At 42.5% G+C, this 17,395-nt stretch overlaps 1 long non-coding RNA gene across 1 annotated transcript; it reads left to right on the top strand.

Annotated features, from left to right (window-relative positions):
- Window positions 1-7,980: 7,980 nt before the first annotated feature.
- LOC119378917 (uncharacterized) lies at window positions 7,981-16,842 on the top strand. The gene is made up of 3 exons (XR_005181077.1): window positions 7,981-8,067; window positions 14,875-14,995; window positions 16,691-16,842. It is a non-coding gene; the product is annotated as an uncharacterized LOC119378917 (long non-coding RNA).
- Window positions 16,843-17,395: the final 553 nt, after the last annotated feature.

Genomic DNA, 17,395 nt, shown 5'->3' with positions numbered 1-17,395 from the left:
CGACTGAGCCAATTAAGTATTTACTTCTGGCTATTGCGGCTCCAAAAAAGAGAGCCTGTATTTCTGCGTAATTAGATGAAGTAGAACTTTGTGCATTCTGCTTTTCTGTTTGCATGAATACGCGTACCGCTATAGAAATACGTGGCTTCAGGTCTTTTTTACCGCTAACCGGCCTCTGCAGACGCTAGTTCATGCTTTGCGGTACCACAAGGATTTCCAAATCGCCAGCACTTCACGAGATGGTGTCGCTAAAATTCTGCATTCACACCTCGACATTTGGTACCTTTTTTCGTTTAAGACGACGCCAAATTCACTATGTGATGTGCTTGAACGACAAAGTGGTACCCACATTGAAATGATTTTGGCGAATGGACGGTACGATGGTTAGACCTAGTGCCATACCGACACGCGCATGCACTCGCTTATTAGAACACGTACAAGCCTCGTAAGGCGAAATGGTTATGCATATCGTGTAGGCATACGTACACGCATTTGATACTGCGATAGCACAGCGGAATAAGCTGTAATCTGAGGACGCGCATGACGTAGCACACATGCGAACACGGTGTGGCTATCAGACGACGCAAGGAGCCATTTCGTCCGCTCGCCGCTAGGTGCCGACACTGCTCGACCTCGCGGCCAATACATATAATAATAATAATAATATCTGGGGTTTAACGTCCCAAAACCACGATATGATTATGAGAGACGCCGTAGTGGAGGGCTCCGGAAATTTCCACCACCTGGGGTTCTTTAACGTGCACCTAAATCTAAGTACACGGGCCTCAAACATTCGCCAATACATATACGTACGCATACAAACACGCGCGCGAACATAAGAAAAGGGTGGTTTTATATTTTTATATTTGTATATTCTACCAACTTCTTCCCTGTGTTCTTCCTATCCCATCTCTTTTTAGTGCCTCTTCGAGGGAAAGTGGGTCAGCATGCTGAGATCACGTGGAAGGCCCCATTCACACGAAATTGTCAGTGCGTGGATTGAAACGCGAAGCAGTAGAAAACAAAAGAAAGATGACGAACACAACCAGACGAGCATGCGGCTTTTACTCAATACCTTGGAAAAAGGGTTGCAACCACGCAAGGATTCCAGCCACGTCCACTATTGGACGCTGAGACCAGTCGATTTTAGGAACTGTAGCAATGCCTAGGCGTCTTTGTAAATATCTGAGGTATGAAACCACTGTCTGAAAACCTTAGTCGCTCAAAATAGCCTAGAAACGTTAAACACTTTCGTAAAGAGCTCTACTTGCCAGAGAAGGTGGAATAAAGTTGCATCGCACGGTAATATATTCAACAGCAGTTGTCGCTTCAACGAAGGGAAGACGGCAGGTCACGACACTGGGAGTGTCGTAGAAAATTTGCTCCAATGGCATGATAAAGAAAGTCGAAAATGTTTTGTGACATCCGTTATCAATATAACTGTCCAGGTTTTTTTATGGGCCGATTGTCGAACATCAGGTTACGCTCGATGCCGCAGTGAGCCATGGCTCACTGCAGCATTGCTGGCGTTGGCGAATGATAGTCGGTGGCGAATGATATCATGTTCATTACAGAAGCCTCGATGCGGAGCTTTGTCTATTTTAGATACCGATTTTTCATGCGTTCTGCGTCGTAGGACTGACTGGAAACAATGAAGGCTGCCTTTGGGTCGTAAAACGCGACTCATATCCAGAATTGTTGTTCCAGGACGTTATTGGCAGCAGTACGAAGATCTGCGCTTTCTGTTGCCATGGGTATCTCATACGGGGTAGCTTAAACTTCATTACGACAAGTGCTATTGGGACGAAAATGACAAATGTGGAAGTTGCGGAGAAGACCACTCCATATGTGTCAATGTGCCATATTCCCTTCGTCGGCCAGAGCAGACTGTTGCTCAGGCCAACGTCTCTGCCTTTCTACAAATAAACATCTCTCCTCCTTGGCTTGTATCTGGATGTGTTATCCGGTGAACAGCCGCTGTTTAATCCTTACCTTCCACGACATTCGAGGATCGTGTGGCGTAGTTGTCATTCGAATGCACAAAAGAAAGAAGAGACCGCGGACTCACTTTTGGTGTAAAGCTTCAGGGAACGCAGCCTTGGTGGGGCACGAAAACTTCTCAATATCTCCCCTGACGTCACTGCGATTGGCATCCGATGGCCAATGCCGATCAACTCCTTCGAATGAGCCGAAGCCCTCCGATGTCGTTCACAACCCGTATATGCACTGCCTTGTGATATAAACTCTCGAGTGTTCAATTAGCATATTCCTCAAAAGCGGAAGGCTGTAGCGTAAGAAGCACAGAAACGGAGCCCCGTACAGTATATATATACCAGAAAGTACAACTGCTCAAATGCTTTTTCTTCTTTTGCGCACAGGGCTTTCATTGCGCGAGCAAATAAATTTAGTCTCATCTTGAAATAACGACAGAGGGGTCTATGGAAGTTGCGGGTCACTGATGGTAAGAAAAACGCGAAGGCTGAGTCTGGTGGTAAGAAACGATTTGGTGGTTCATAGAGTATCTGGGCACGGTGTCATGGGATTGTTCGGTAAATGTAATTAACGAGCACCTTCACGGGGGACACAATTAGGGCATGTGTACAGAGCTAGAAAGATGTTATCGTGGCTGCCTGCTAGAGCTTTGCGCGCACTCGAAAACGGGGCAGCGCGTAAGTCCAAAGCAGTGATGCAGGACCTCTTTTTTTTTTTTTTTATTTAAGCCTCAGCGGTGACTAAGAGGCTATGGTGCCGCGCTGCTGAGCCCTAGTCTATGTTTCCTGGCCACTGTGACCGCATTTCGATGGGGGCGGAATGCAAACACACCCGTGTACTTAGATTTAGATGAGCGTTAAAGAACCCCTATATAGGTGAAAATTAATCCGAAGAAACCCACAACGGCGTGTATCATTAAACAGGGTGCCCCACCTAACCCTATAGCCACAGTTTAAAAATATGCCGACTCACTTTGTGACGACAGGACCAAATGAATGTTGCTAATAATAATAATAATAATAATAATAATAATAATAATAATAATAATAATATAATAATAATAATAATAATAATAATAATAATAATAATAATAATAATAATAATAATTGTAGAGGGTTTAACGTTCCAAATTCATGATATCTTTATGAGAGACGCCGCAGTGGAGGGCTGCGGAAATTTCGACCACCTGGGGTTCTTTAACGTGCACCTAAATCTAAGCACACAGGCCACAAGCATTTTCGCCTCCATCGAAAATGCGGCCGCCGCGGCCGGGATTCGATCCCGCGACCTAAGGGGGTTAACTAACTTCTAAAGCAACGAAGCTAGGCAAAAGATTCCAATTTAGAATGTTATAGATTTGTTTGCAAAACATCCGATAAGACAGTTTCTAATCTTATATTTAAAATGTATTAATAATTTCCTGCTTACTGCGGATGTCCACGAAATAAAAAAAGATGCCACGTGGCACGCCCGCTTGCGCGTCGTAGTTGCAGTGTTCCTTAACATTCCGCGTAAACATGATATGCTTCCCTTGCGGCGGTTCATGACTGTGATAAGAACACGCAGCGGTTATCGTTTGTCCAAAAGGTTCGTCATCGCACTGCCACCGCCATAGTCGCTCTCTTGTCACCCTTTAAGCCGCAGCATACGTGGCGGAATTATATGGTCGTTTGCAGGCGGAACGTTGAAGGGGTACTGGCAGAAAATTTCGCGGCCGAGATAGCCTGCTGGATCGATTCCCGGGTACGTGCGTGTACCATCTGCAAAATATCGATAGCGAATAAAGCTTGGAAGGTATTTTATATGAATTTTGAGTTTCGCGATATAGCCCCGAGAACGAACACTGGCGGCGCGGCAGTCGCGGCGATGTGACGTCACGGCAAGGACTCGCTTGCTCCGCGGCCGAAGATCGCCTTTTCCTGCGCCCGCCGTGTACCCGCTCTTTCACGATACGGTGGTGATTACTGCTCATTCTTGCGATGCAAATCTCTCAAGGTAGAAGGTAGAAGCTTACATTACTAGCGAAAGTTTAGGAAGCTGTAGAAAGTTTGGATAATATAGCTTATAATGGGCGAATTCCCGCCCGAACGGAGGCTTCACCGTGAAAATGGTGATGCACGAGAGCAAGACATTCGTTTTTTTCACCGCGTACTCCAAGACATCGGTGCTAAAAAATTTACGCTAATGGTTCTAAATTCATTACAACGTGGCGTAGACTCCACGGTTAGAACACGCGTCCCGAAGATTGCAAATTAAATTAGGACGTTTTCAATTCACTGACTACATTGCGGCTTATCATACAAGTTATTTATGCCTTTACATACATAACTTACAAATTCTAGGTGATTCTAGGTGATTTGACAGAATTGCGCTTTCTGCTACAGAAGACTTTGGATGAATCTGTCTATCGTAAAGAATCACTTAATACATCCGGGAAATTAAACAAAACAATACTACTAATAATAATAATTGGGGTTTAACGTCCCAAAACCACGATATGATTATGAGAGACGCCCAAAACAATACTGCCACGCACACAATAGTTTCGAAAATTCTGAGGTGTTAGTATACTTGGATTATGTAAACATTTCTTCTCAACAATCGTCTGAGATTATGTGGCCGTATACCCTGATTTGCATGAACTGCTGGTCCGATCAAACGCCGGGTCACGAGCGGTAGTGTTAAATTCTCGTGCGAGCACCGTTGATAACAATCGTCTGCAAAACAAACGCCTAAAAGTCGAAATGAGCGTTTTGAACTGTTTCGATGGCACTCTCAGTGACGTGGCCCACGTATTATTTGTACGTCCTTCGCCTTCATGAGTCAATTAATGGTCTCGCACGTCACGTCACAAAGGTTCATGATGCTCAGGGGTATATCAAATGCAAAAAAAAATTAATTCATGAGTTGGCTATCTAAACTAGTACTTATACAAGTGTAACAGCGCCGTTGCTACGAAGCTGCATGAAGACACAATCTGACAGCAATAAGGAGTTCCCGCAATTAACCTCAACTTTTTTATGTTATGAAATGAAGCCCCGAAATTATTGCGAGAAAAACGTGAAACTAAACATGATGAGAGAGCGAGTACACAAGAAAAACAAACACACCAACTGCGGCACTATTCTCGGTCGAGTGCTTTCGAGATATTTTGCGAAGCTCAATACTGCATGCGCTTTCGTAATCGTGCGCGGGGCTTGGCACACCGGCAAGAATGCTGTCCGCCGATCGCGGATGCGTCCGATGCAAATAACACTTGTGGAGGCGAAGCCATCATATTTTTTAAAGGAATCGCCCGTGAACAACGCAACCTAATAATCTTGCGTGTCAAGACCGCGACATGATTATGAGACACGCTGCAGATCAATTTTGACCGCCTCGAATTGTTTAGGTGCTCCTGTATATAAGCTGAGGAATGTTGCTTTTCACTCCCGTCGGAATGCAGCTGCTGTGGTCGGGAATCAGGCCCATCCCCGAAGTTGGCAGCGCGACACAACAAGCCTGATCACCCATTTCAAAGCGTGCACGACGGCGCACGGGCACCGTTGGGGACTGTGAAGAAAAAATGCATATAACATTTTTGTCGTTTTACTAGGAACATTATCGATGCTGTTTTCGTCATTCATCTGAAGCTTGAGACAGGCAAAAAGCGAACGTAAACAGCGGAACAGCGCACGAAGCAAGCGCGTGATGATCACACTACAAGAACAGCTTGTGTTAACATGTGACACAGATTATAATTCCCAGAATAATTCAGCTCCAACATGAGAAGACTGAAGGATTTTTGACGAAGTTAAATGAAGAGGGAGTTTCGCGACAGTCAACAGATGCGCAAGGTCATGGGAAATAAAAAGAACATAGTTATCCAGATAAAACTACATAAACAGCTTCTTCAAATAGTTAAAATGGAAGATTAGTTACTTGTGGCGTTTTTTCCCTAAAAGAACCAAATTCAGAAACCGAAACTGGGCTAAATTTCACGGGTGTGTAAAGCGCACCTGAGTATCTCTCACTTTTAAAACAGTCTTAATCAAAATGGGGCAATTCCTTGTTTTAATGTGAACTTAAAAGGGCAGTTTCGAATAAAAAATGAGCCAAATCCTGCATCTGTTTCAATCAAACTAAGCCAGATCCATAAAACCATCGCTGCGTCAGCAATCGTGACCAAAATAACCAACATGGCCGCATCGAATCTGTTTCATTTGGGTCCTAGTTGCTTTTCTATCGTGCTTTCGTTCCACAATTAGCTTTTCTTTGTCGAGTTGGTACTTACAGAAGGACATACTGCTGTAGGGCAAAACTCGAATATAAACAGTCGTAGGCGAACTTCCACAATCCTTTCTGCCATTTAGTGTTTTTTTTTTTCGAGTTATGCGCTTCAGTATCATGTCCTTCTTTCGCTCTAAGACAGTATATTTGAAATAGAAGACAACTGAAATAAAGACATTGGGCACCAATCTATTCTTTGAAGAAGAAGCGATTCGAAACGGCGCGGCATAAAACGAGCTAAGAAGAAGAAGAGCTGAAGGATTTTGAAGGCCTTCAAAAGATGCCAAGAACAAGAAAACGCTGCCGACAGTCCAGAATGGTGCGCCTTTTACCTGCAAGGACCACTCGCTCTCCAAGTCTAGTCATCGCCATTAAGCCAATGCAACAAAGGAAGGCACCAACGGAAGGTCAAGGATGGTGTTAATTTTGTCGCAAAATATTGCTATATCGCTCATTTGTTGCGATTTACACTTCTTTTACGAGCTATATAATTCAAGCCAAAATGAAATGTTCCAATCTATAAGGGTCAAATTCAAGTTTTACTCCTGAATACCGACGACAGTGGGCTAAATAGATTTTAACCGCAAGATAAATTTGAGCTATGTTGGTGACATGAGCACACTGGCAAAATTGTTGGAGCCGGCCCATCCTTATTGTCAGTATAAAAAAAATGCGTTTTTCTCTGTTTCAGTTAAAGTGGACTTAGCTCTTTTAGAAAAAGAAAACGCCACATATGTGTCTGTTTTTAATACTTGTGCTGTGCGCTCAAATGCTATTTTCTTATTGCTTCTTTAAGACAGGCTTCCGGTAAAATGGGCAGACTTTTTTAATCGCTTCTTGTTCGCCTCCAACATGAATCTACCGTGTTTCCTTTAATAAATACATAATAGTCTTACCCAAAATTTATTACTAAGAGCATTTCACAAAACTTTCGTATTAGAGTTAAGAGTATTCAGGAAGGTGAAGTATTAAAGTACGAGCCCCTATTAGTAAAAACGTTTTTACACTAGAACTGTTCGAAATTTCAGGCGCCACCAAATCATCATTTCAAACGAAATGCAAGAACATTCGTATTTAGCAATGCATGCATGTTAAATGGGTACGGGCACGAAAATGTTCAGTCGTTCTTATGCGTCCAATGAAAGGCCTAGTCCTCATGTGCCTAGAAAATGCACTGGAAAGCTTGAGTGCGCCCTGAAAAATTAATTGCAGCATGTTTTCAAGAGCTAGTTTTGGTTACTACAGTACCGTGACGTCACGACACGGTATGAGCTTCTCGCCACGTGCTCGCACAAAATATCGTGACGCTTCCGCGGACTCCGCTCCGTGGCTCCGTAGGTGACGTAGGTGACGCTCAAGCGTCAATTGTGCATGTTTTAGTACTTGACGCCAATAAAATTAGCCATACTGGTGCATGAAGTCACCAGAATTGGTAAAGCAGCCTGACGTCACGCTAGCGTTGATGTTAGTAGGTGCGCCATGCGAAAATTTATTTCAATGTCAAAATAAAATCTCAGCATTTCCTCAGCTTCACATTTGCTCAAAGACGTAAATCCGGCAACAAGCGCTCCCTTCTTAACTATTGGCCCACATGATTAACAAGCGTACCTTGCAAAATAATGGACCATGTCATTTCTACTGAAAACTTTTATACTCAAATATCTTTCTTCCTCCTTCACAGCCTGGATTTCGCAACGGTTTTTTCCTGTGAAACACAAGTGGCAGCTTTCCTACATGATCGTCACACTAATCTAGATACTAACCCACAGACAAATGCCATGAATTTAGACGTCGCGAAAGCATTCGGTAAGGTGCCACATCAGCAATTGTTACTAAAACTATTCATGACAAATGTGCACCCCGACATCTTGCGATCGATTGAAGCATTCCTTAATAACTGCTCACAGTTAATTTTTATTAACAACAGCTGACCTCATTCCCTACTAGTGACTTGTGGAGGTTCGCTTCTCTGGCATCACCTGTCCTTAATGCATATTAACGACGTACCAGTGCATGTAATCCGTAATATTCGCATGTTTACGGATGACTGCGCCATTTAAGAAACAATTACTATTAAGTATAAAAAATTCTCTTTAGGAAAATATTAACTGTTGGCAACAATAGTGTGATTGCTGGCTAAAAATAATACATTATACAATAAAAACTATCGAACAAAAAATAAAGTTATTTACAATAAACTAAATCAAATACATAGTTGTGGTATTCTCCTTCCGACGCAACCCACTGGCTTAATCATATACGCAATAAAAAGCACCGATAGAAGCTGCACTGTCCTACAAATTCCTTGGTGTTACCCTTACTAAAGACTTATCCTAGAACGCGCATATTACTAACGTCATATCACCTTTTAATAAAGCACTCGGTTTCATTAAACAAAGAGAGAAATAGGTGGAAAGGAAGAGGCAGGGAGGTTAACCTGGCGCGAGTGGCCGGTTTGCTACCCTGCACAGGGGTGGGGAAATAGGGGTAGGAAAGGGGACAGAGAGAGAGAGAGAGATATAAAATGAAAAAAAAAACACACACACACACGTGCACACACACAAGCAAGACTTCCAGTGAGAGCCGTTCTGAGAGACCGGTTGAACGCAGAACGCGCAGTAGCGCTTGCACAGCCTTTTGCTTACTACAAGCTCCTAAGCATCTGTCATTACTATCCTTTCAAACCAACCATGATCCGACCTAAAGTAGAATATGCATGTTCAGTATGGAGCTCCTTTCAAGAGTAATCAACGCTCTCGAATCTGTGCGAAACCGTGTTACAAGGTTCATGCACCCTAAATATTCGTATGATGCCAGCGAGTCTTGAGAAACGAATCAGGTCTGCTCAGCCTTGCTACTCATCGTCACATACCATCCCCGTATATTTTTCATCAGTTTTATCATACTTCGCTTAATCAGGCACCTCACACTAATCTCGCTGTCCACTCATCACATCGCACTCGGCACATGTACCAAGTGCGCCGTCCTCGCACTCATACGACTACTTTTTCAGGTTCGTTTTTTTCCGCACAGTGACAGATTGGAACCGCCTGTCCCACCGAATCACGGCCTTAACCTGTGCAGCTTCCTGAATACAAAAATGAAAGAAAGAAAAAACGGCGATTTTTTTTAGAGTAAAACGTACTGTGTGCCAATTTCGTTATTTCTACTATTTGTCTGCACTCAAAGGAATTATGGCCCTCCACGCTGGTCTAGTGGTTATGGTGCTCGACTACTGACCCGAAGGTGGTGGGATCAAATCCCGGCCGCGGCGGCCGCATTTTCGATGGAGGCGAAAATGCTTGAGTCCCGTGTACTTAGATTTAGGTGCACGTTAAAGAACCCCAGGTGCTCGACATTTCCGGAGCCCTCCACTACGGCGTCCCTCAATCATATCGTGGTTTTGGGACGTGAAACACCAACAATTATTATTATCGAATGTGTGCCCACCCCTTACGCAATGCCCCAATGGGGATTTTAAGGTAATCAAAATAAATTAAATGAATGGAAGTAATTACTCGCCATCAGTCAGGATAAGCAATATAGGTTTGAAGTTTTCTCTATTTTTTTTTTTTTTTGTCGATATGGTTTGTAGCATACATTTCTGCTTTTATGGGCGCCGGCTACTCCTTTTCTCGTGACAACAAAACTAAAAGCACCAAAAAAAAATTTTAAAAGAATATGAGATAGTCAAATATCAAAAAAGAGTTCCGTGCACGAGTAAATGAGGGCACGGAAGGGACTCGCACAGTTCCGATAACCAGTGAAAGTGCACAGTGTGGTCTGGGAACACGCATATAAGTCCTGCATGCATATACCTTCACAACAAAACGCACAAGTAACACAAAGAAAATCAAACGCGAGCTACACATGCAGAGATGGGAGTTGCCCATATACAATCTATATGGTATTAAGCATAGCAAGTGGCTTTAATCACGATTATTTAGTTGCATACCAATATTTTTGTTTTTACCACATATTTTAAAATAGATGAGGGCTCATTTGTGTGACTGCTTTGTCGGTCATTTCTGAGTGTTTTTTCAAAGAGGGAGGTCGATGGTCACAGCCATAATCACATACAATGTTTACCCAATGCACAGCTGAAAAGTCGTACCGAAGTGCATAGGACAGAACAAATACTGTCGTGTTCACTAACTGCTGATAAACTTCGTTAGCAGAGTGACACTGAAAGCGATATTTCGCGTGTATTCATCGATTAGCAGTCAATCTAATGCTGTGACTGCGCAATTCTCTATAACAGAAGATATGTCTGTGAAATAACATGAAATATGTTGTACTGAACAAGCCATACGCGATGAAAAATTGCGATTTATTTGAGGCCAAACGAGCTAACGCCAATTTTCCACAAACGTCGTGGAATTCAAAAGGTTTCTTTCCGAGTTGGAATAGCTGGTTGAAGTTCGTAATCGCTGAAGCAGCGCGGACTATACGAGGCGTATGTAACAAGACAATGCGTGGAATTGCTCTTTCCAGAGTGAAGTTATTCATGAAAATGATTCCCATACATTTGCATCGTTCGACCCGGAACCAAATTATCCCATAACAGCAGGTTTTCAGAAATGTTTAAATATCTTTTCCTCTAGAGATAATATATTACGAACTTTGTTTTCTCGACATTTCACTGTTTTGAGCCTTCAAGAACCAATTCGGGACATTGATCCCAGGACATTAATAAATTCAGTAATTATATTTTCGCAACTGCGGGAGCAATTGGCCCACGGATTCGAAGAGCGATGTCGTTCTCGTACGCTAGATATTAGGGTTCAACAAGGTTTTCGGGAGGTCACTTGTACAAATATCTAGACTTGATGCGTGCCGTGAGTTACGCCGACAAATGAGAAGTGAAATCCGATCATCGATTTCTTCGATATGACGTGTACCTAACAAGGACTAATAATGTTGACAACAACTTCTTGCAACTTCTTTTCTTTCGTAACATACCGTGACTAACAACGTTAAGACCTTCGAATATACCTAAAAACAACTATTGCGAGTTTTATTGTTATGATGGACTCTGTTAATACATATCGCGAGGCCTGCTACACCTGTGGCAGTGGACTCGAAGCTGTTAATTCACTTAATTTTTGCTGTTGACCATTCAGTTTTTCAAAACAATCTAGGAAGCATTGCACGCTAAGCATAGATTGCACGCTAAGCATAGAAATTTGGCTGTAAATATTTCAGACTGTTCAATCCAAGGGCTTGTATATGAACACCACATTGTTTCGTTTCAATACACCAGCCTATCACCTAGAAATCGTATTCACAAAAATCTCCTGCGCTAGAAACGCTAGTAAGAGAAGATTTCAGCAAATCCTGTCATCGGACATATTATGAGCGAATGCGGCCGGGCTAAAGGCGTAGATCACCTAAGCACTAGAAGCTTCATTTAAAAACACACCTTCTAAATAACTCCTCGAAGGAAGTTTGACTGCTTTTGTGGAACGTCGATGACAGGTGAGGACAAAATCTTTCATACTACGTTAGTTAAGCATCATAAGGCCACCTAGGCCTCTAGAAAACTTTAGAGGCTTGTATAATCAGAGGCCCATATTCACGAAGTGCTCATCCGCTAAAAAATGTTGGTTAGATAGAACTGGAGTCAACCATAATGCTGGATTTATACTAAGGCCAAAGACAAATATCATCACGAACAAACAGTTTTGTGAATTCAGCCTTGATCATGAAACGAGCTATCGTTTAGTTATTATAAAACATTTTTTGAAAAAAAAAACGTTCTTAACTTTCTATTCCGTCAGCTACATTACGGGTTCTCCTCCGCCTTTCGAAATTGCAGTCATGGATATTTTATTCAGTCAGACTGAGCGGTTTAGTTGGAATGAACTTCTTTATTGTAATTGTAAGCCCGTTTCATCGATGACTGAGTCTAATTATTGTAAATAAGAGACTGGAGACGAGGCAAAATGGCAGCCAATACCCACGGTAGAAACATGCATATGAAAATAATATTTTCAATAACATATTTAGCTAACTAAATTGTACAAATAAAATTTAGAATAGCCTCAGCGCACAGGTAGCCACTGTAGCATTCAAATAGAAGGCCCTCGGTAACAGCAACAAGAGAGAAAAGGTTTATTCGATATTTCGACCGAAGTCAGGTCTTTATCGGTACCGGACTCCTGTCGAAACGTCGAATATTGAGTCCAAAAAAAAAAAAACAAATATGTCTATATTACGATGGCATTGGGAATATGTCCTGGTCAACTTGAAATTATCAAATAATTTAAGATACTTGGAGTTATTTTGCATGTAAAGAGGTCATGGAGCCATAACATGTTTTCATGGACGTCTCACCGAAACTGGCGCGTTCTGTCAGTCAGTTAAATATCGCTGTTGCTTCTCCTTAATTTTAATCAGATGCTATACAACTACTTGCTTTGTCGACATATAAATTATTGTGACATTGTGGGGGGTACATCCTCAGTAAGTGACCTCGGCAAAATTGATAGGCTGCAAAATAAAGCTATCGGGAATTCTCTCAGCCCGGCAAATACCACATCACTATCAAGACCTTTCAAAATACTAATACAATAAGATATTCGCCCTCTATAATTTCAGTTTGATTTCATGTTATAGAAGGAAGAAGGAACTACGACTAAATAACAGCCATTTAAATATATTGAACTCTTTAACATCTGTTAGCGCGGCCTATACACCAAACAATTTTATACGTGACTTGATACAACAGCGCGCGCAAACTACGCTGAACAACTCTAATCTTACCAACAGCAAAAATTTTTATTCGCTTCCGAAAGGTATTTTGAGAACACACATCTATCAGAATTTTTCTCGTTATAGCCTGCATTTGTACGACTGATGTGTAGCCTTACAAGTCACCAGCGATGGCTTACACCACACACCAGTAGCGTAGCCAGAATTTTTAGATGTGAAGCATCTTATAGCGGAGTTCAATCCGGTGGTGGTGGTGGTGGTGGTGGTGGTGGTGGTGTGCGGCGTGACCACCCTTACTGCGCATGCGCATACCCTCTCCACACACCTCCTCTCCACTCCTCCTCTCCACTTCCCCTCTCCCATTTCCCCCTCACCACTTTCCCTCTCCACTCCTCCTCTCCCCACCTCCTCTCCACTTCCCCTCTCCCGTTTCTCCTCTCCCTTCCCCTCTCCCCTCTCCAATCTTTGAAACGCAGGCTAGACATGCCAAAATTCTCTCCTGCGCAACGCCGCGATGAGGACCAGGGCATGTGCGTACCCTCCCCCTCTCTCTCCTCTCCTACGCTGCCGCCCTCTCGCGCGCCTGTCGACCGCGTTCCCCGCTCGCCCTGTGAGAATTAACGGCCAGGCTAGAGAGAAGACAAGACGCGCGTAGCGTTCCTCTTCGCGTTGCAAGACGCGAGGTCGGTAGCATGCCCAAGCGAACGCCAACGGAACGCGATCGTGCAAGTGCTCCGGCTTCGCATCGCCTCATGGTCCCCGTTAGCGGGAAATGGTGCAATTTTTTTTTAATGAGGGGGGAGGAGGAGGGATTCAACCACCCTTTATGCATATTCATGCGTGCGTTTGTATGTGTGTGTATATGTATATACATATACAAAATTTTTAAAAATCGTGGTTTGAACCCCTTCCCACCCATGGAAAGGCCAGTGACACACACAGACACTTATTTTTCTGTTTTAGACCGCAGTTATTAGAAGCCCGTTCCTGCGTTGAGCGGCGTCGCCGTTGCCGTCGAAGTCGGTGGCGTAACCACTAGACATGAAAATGTAACCGATAGACATGAAAAAATAAAATGATAAAAAATACCCCGGGTGAGCCCAGGCCCTCTGCTTGGAAGTCGAGTATTCTATCACAGAGCCACGCTGGTGCTTGAAACTCATTTGCAAAAAGACCATGTACATGCGTCATGTAGGGCAAGTAATCGCGTTAACCTACGTCATATAGCGTGGAAGAAGAGTAAAATAACAACCGGTCATCACACAATGCTAACTGCGCAACGAGTTTGTGGTTTAATGCTTCCCACCTACCGCAAAGTGTTCAGCCATAATTCTTCATCGTCATTATCCACATGCAGCGTCAACGCCTTACAGATGTGTAGCGGGTACCTCTCTTATCCGCAGAAATACGAATAATGGCTTAGTGGGTGCTGTCCTACTTAACAAAAATTATGATTTATGGCGTAACCGACAAGTTGGGGAAAGCCGAAACTTCAAACACAGTTGGCCTTGCCCCAACACGAAGCTGCGCTCACAATTCGCATTACCCAGTATCGCAATCGTCGGTGAATTTTTTAAATGGTGCTTTATTATGGGCATGCTCTGTAGGTTTATTTTGGATTAGATCGAATACGTCTAAGGTAATAATTGTAGTTTTCTTTTTGACAAAGGTTTATTGTCCTTATCATGTCGTTTTTCCATCCTGTTGTCTGTGTGCGCAAAGGCCCGGGGTCCATCAAGCACATTGTAGCTTTTGTCCTCCACATCCTCATCCTCGTGGTGAAAATAAACTATTCTCATTATTAATATTGTAGCTCGGCCCTCGCAAGGAGCAGCTGTTTTGCGAGAGTAAATCGGCAGCAAGAACAGATAACGCAGTTATGTCAATTACATCCCTTAGGGCACCTCAAGCGACAAACTCGGTACATCAGTTCATCATCACGGTGAACGAGATACACTGAGCCACGGCTGAATAAGACCGTGCATATGTGGATGCAAGGGAGCGTGTTAGTGTCGAATTGGTAAGTGTCGTCATCTATAAACAAAAAAGTAAAACAAATTAATCTGCGACAGTAGCTTATTTATTTATTTATTTATTTTACCCTCAGGGTCAACAGACATTACAGAGGGGAGTGGTAAAAATAACGAACAAGTTTGTAAGTACAAAGAGGCAAAACAATGTTCCTGATTAAACAACAGATTATGATAGGCAAAAAAATACAAAAATATCAAATATCAAAATGGCAAAGAGGAAAATAGAAAATAGAAGGATACATTCTGGTAAAAAATAAGAGGAATGTTTCTCAATATACAACAATCGCTTGATCTTTAGAATTGGCTCTCAACAGTCTTCACGACCATAAGGACATCTGGGAACGGATGACTCGCGACGAATGGTGTACTGAAACCACCACACCGTTAAAGCTGGCCGGGAATGCAGCGTCTACGTATAGCAGAGTAATGGTATGACGCAAGCTCGCATTGGAAATACCCCGAACTGGCAGAATTGTTAAAATCGCCGGTGGAATAGAGCAGGAAATTCGCGGACCTTACACTTGTACAGTATAATAGGAATCAAAAGGCATTATTTAGAAAATGAAAATTATTACTTTTTGTTATTACTTTAGAGCACATACTGCAATTTACGAATTGTTACTGAAGGACCCTTGCTGGAATTCAACAAATAATGCCATTGAGTTTTCGAGGAACGGCCATTTGAAACGAACTTTGAAACTAGCACCAGTTTCGAGATAAGAACCGCTAAGCTTACGGTAAAAGCGAAGTTTATCTACATATTAACGCGATAGCGTTAAAGAGCTCGTTTCGCAGAAATTCTGGTGTCGGCGTCGTTGGTTGTGAGCGAAAAATCATCATCTTGTCCGTGACCGAAAAATGGAGAAAGATGCAAATAAAATAAATAATAAAAATCGTCGGGTTTGAGTGAGAATCAAACCCAGGTCGTCTGCGTGGCAAGCAGGTGTTGTACCACAGAGCCGCCCTATTTCTTGAAGCTCCTTCGGAAAAAAAACACTATATGAATGTAATGTAGCGGAAGGAGTCTCCTTAACGCATGTAATATTGCGCGGCAAAAGCGTAGAATCACGCCAGGCGTCAAAACATGTGAATTGCGCAACGAGTGGGTGTTTTAAAGGCCCATCCATTACAAAGCGCTCAGATATATTTAATCATCATCAGCAGCAAAAGCATCAACAAAGTGAACGGCTGCGTAGGATCGCGTTTGCCTTACGAACGCGTAGTGGGCACTTAGCAACTATACTTGCAGTAGGCATTCTATGACAGTTTGAGACGGCCAATGTTACGCGCACAGTCGTTCGTTTCGTTACGGCATGATTGAGGCGTGTACCGAGAACCGAAACCAGGCTATCAATTGAGAAGGCGATGGCGTTCTACTCTTGAAGGCGAAACTCAAGCGTACTCCAAGTTTTTATTCCAATAAAAAGCTTTACGTAATTAGGCGAATAAATAATAGTAACACCAAGGTATTTGGCCACGATTAACGGAAAGCAAGCCCCGAAACTGATGTAATCCGATGCATACGTTTCAATTAGACATGCCTTGAGAACTCAGCGGCTACAACTTTTAGCTTGCAACACGCGCCGTAAGGTAATTAATACAAATTTAAATAGCAATACGTTGGTAATTAGTACTTTGTACATTTCTGACGTCTCGTGCTTCCTTTCATGTTCTCCTTTCAGTTCACCCAAATTGACAAATTCTGTTACATGCCACTGGCGATTTTTCATATTTCTGTTGACTTTAATAGAACGGACGCTTACATACTAATAAATACTGGTTGTGCTAACCACTGAACATTATTGGAAAATATTTTTTGAAAGATGATTTTCAAGTTTGGGTATGGAACGATCTGTTTTCCTGCGTTACCAGTAGCGTTTCTTTAGACTACATCGCAATCTTAAATGAGAGCTATTTACTAGTCCGGCAATATTAAATACGGTGTTAAATACGGTGTTGCGCTCTGCACCCTGAAAATTTTATTGCGATTGTTCAAATGGGTTTTGTTTTTGCATGCCTTGTAACACCAAATTGGGTTACCTTTGATGTCTGCATAACTTTGTAATTGCTGCCTCATTTTGTTTACTGAGTTACTCAGGGTATTCATTACTACGGTTACTAATACTAGCAAGGTCTTTTTTTTTATATTACACAGCGCAGTCATTTTCTTTGTGAACCTTATCTAATCGTTTGGTTCCTCATCCTCGTGTTAAAACCCCGAATGGAATAAATAAATAAATAAATAAATAAATAAATAAATAAATAAATAAATAAATAAATAAATAAATAAATAAATAAATAAATAACCTAACGGCCGTCTACACGCCTTGAATGCCACAAACTTTTACACAGTGTTACTCAACGTGCGGAAACCTAGCTGTGTTGCT

Source organism: Rhipicephalus sanguineus, chromosome 1 (genome assembly GCF_013339695.2).
Source record: "Rhipicephalus sanguineus isolate Rsan-2018 chromosome 1, BIME_Rsan_1.4, whole genome shotgun sequence".
Lineage (NCBI taxonomy): Eukaryota > Metazoa > Arthropoda > Arachnida > Ixodida > Ixodidae > Rhipicephalus > Rhipicephalus sanguineus.
This window is presented reverse-complemented; position numbering and strand designations above follow the sequence as displayed.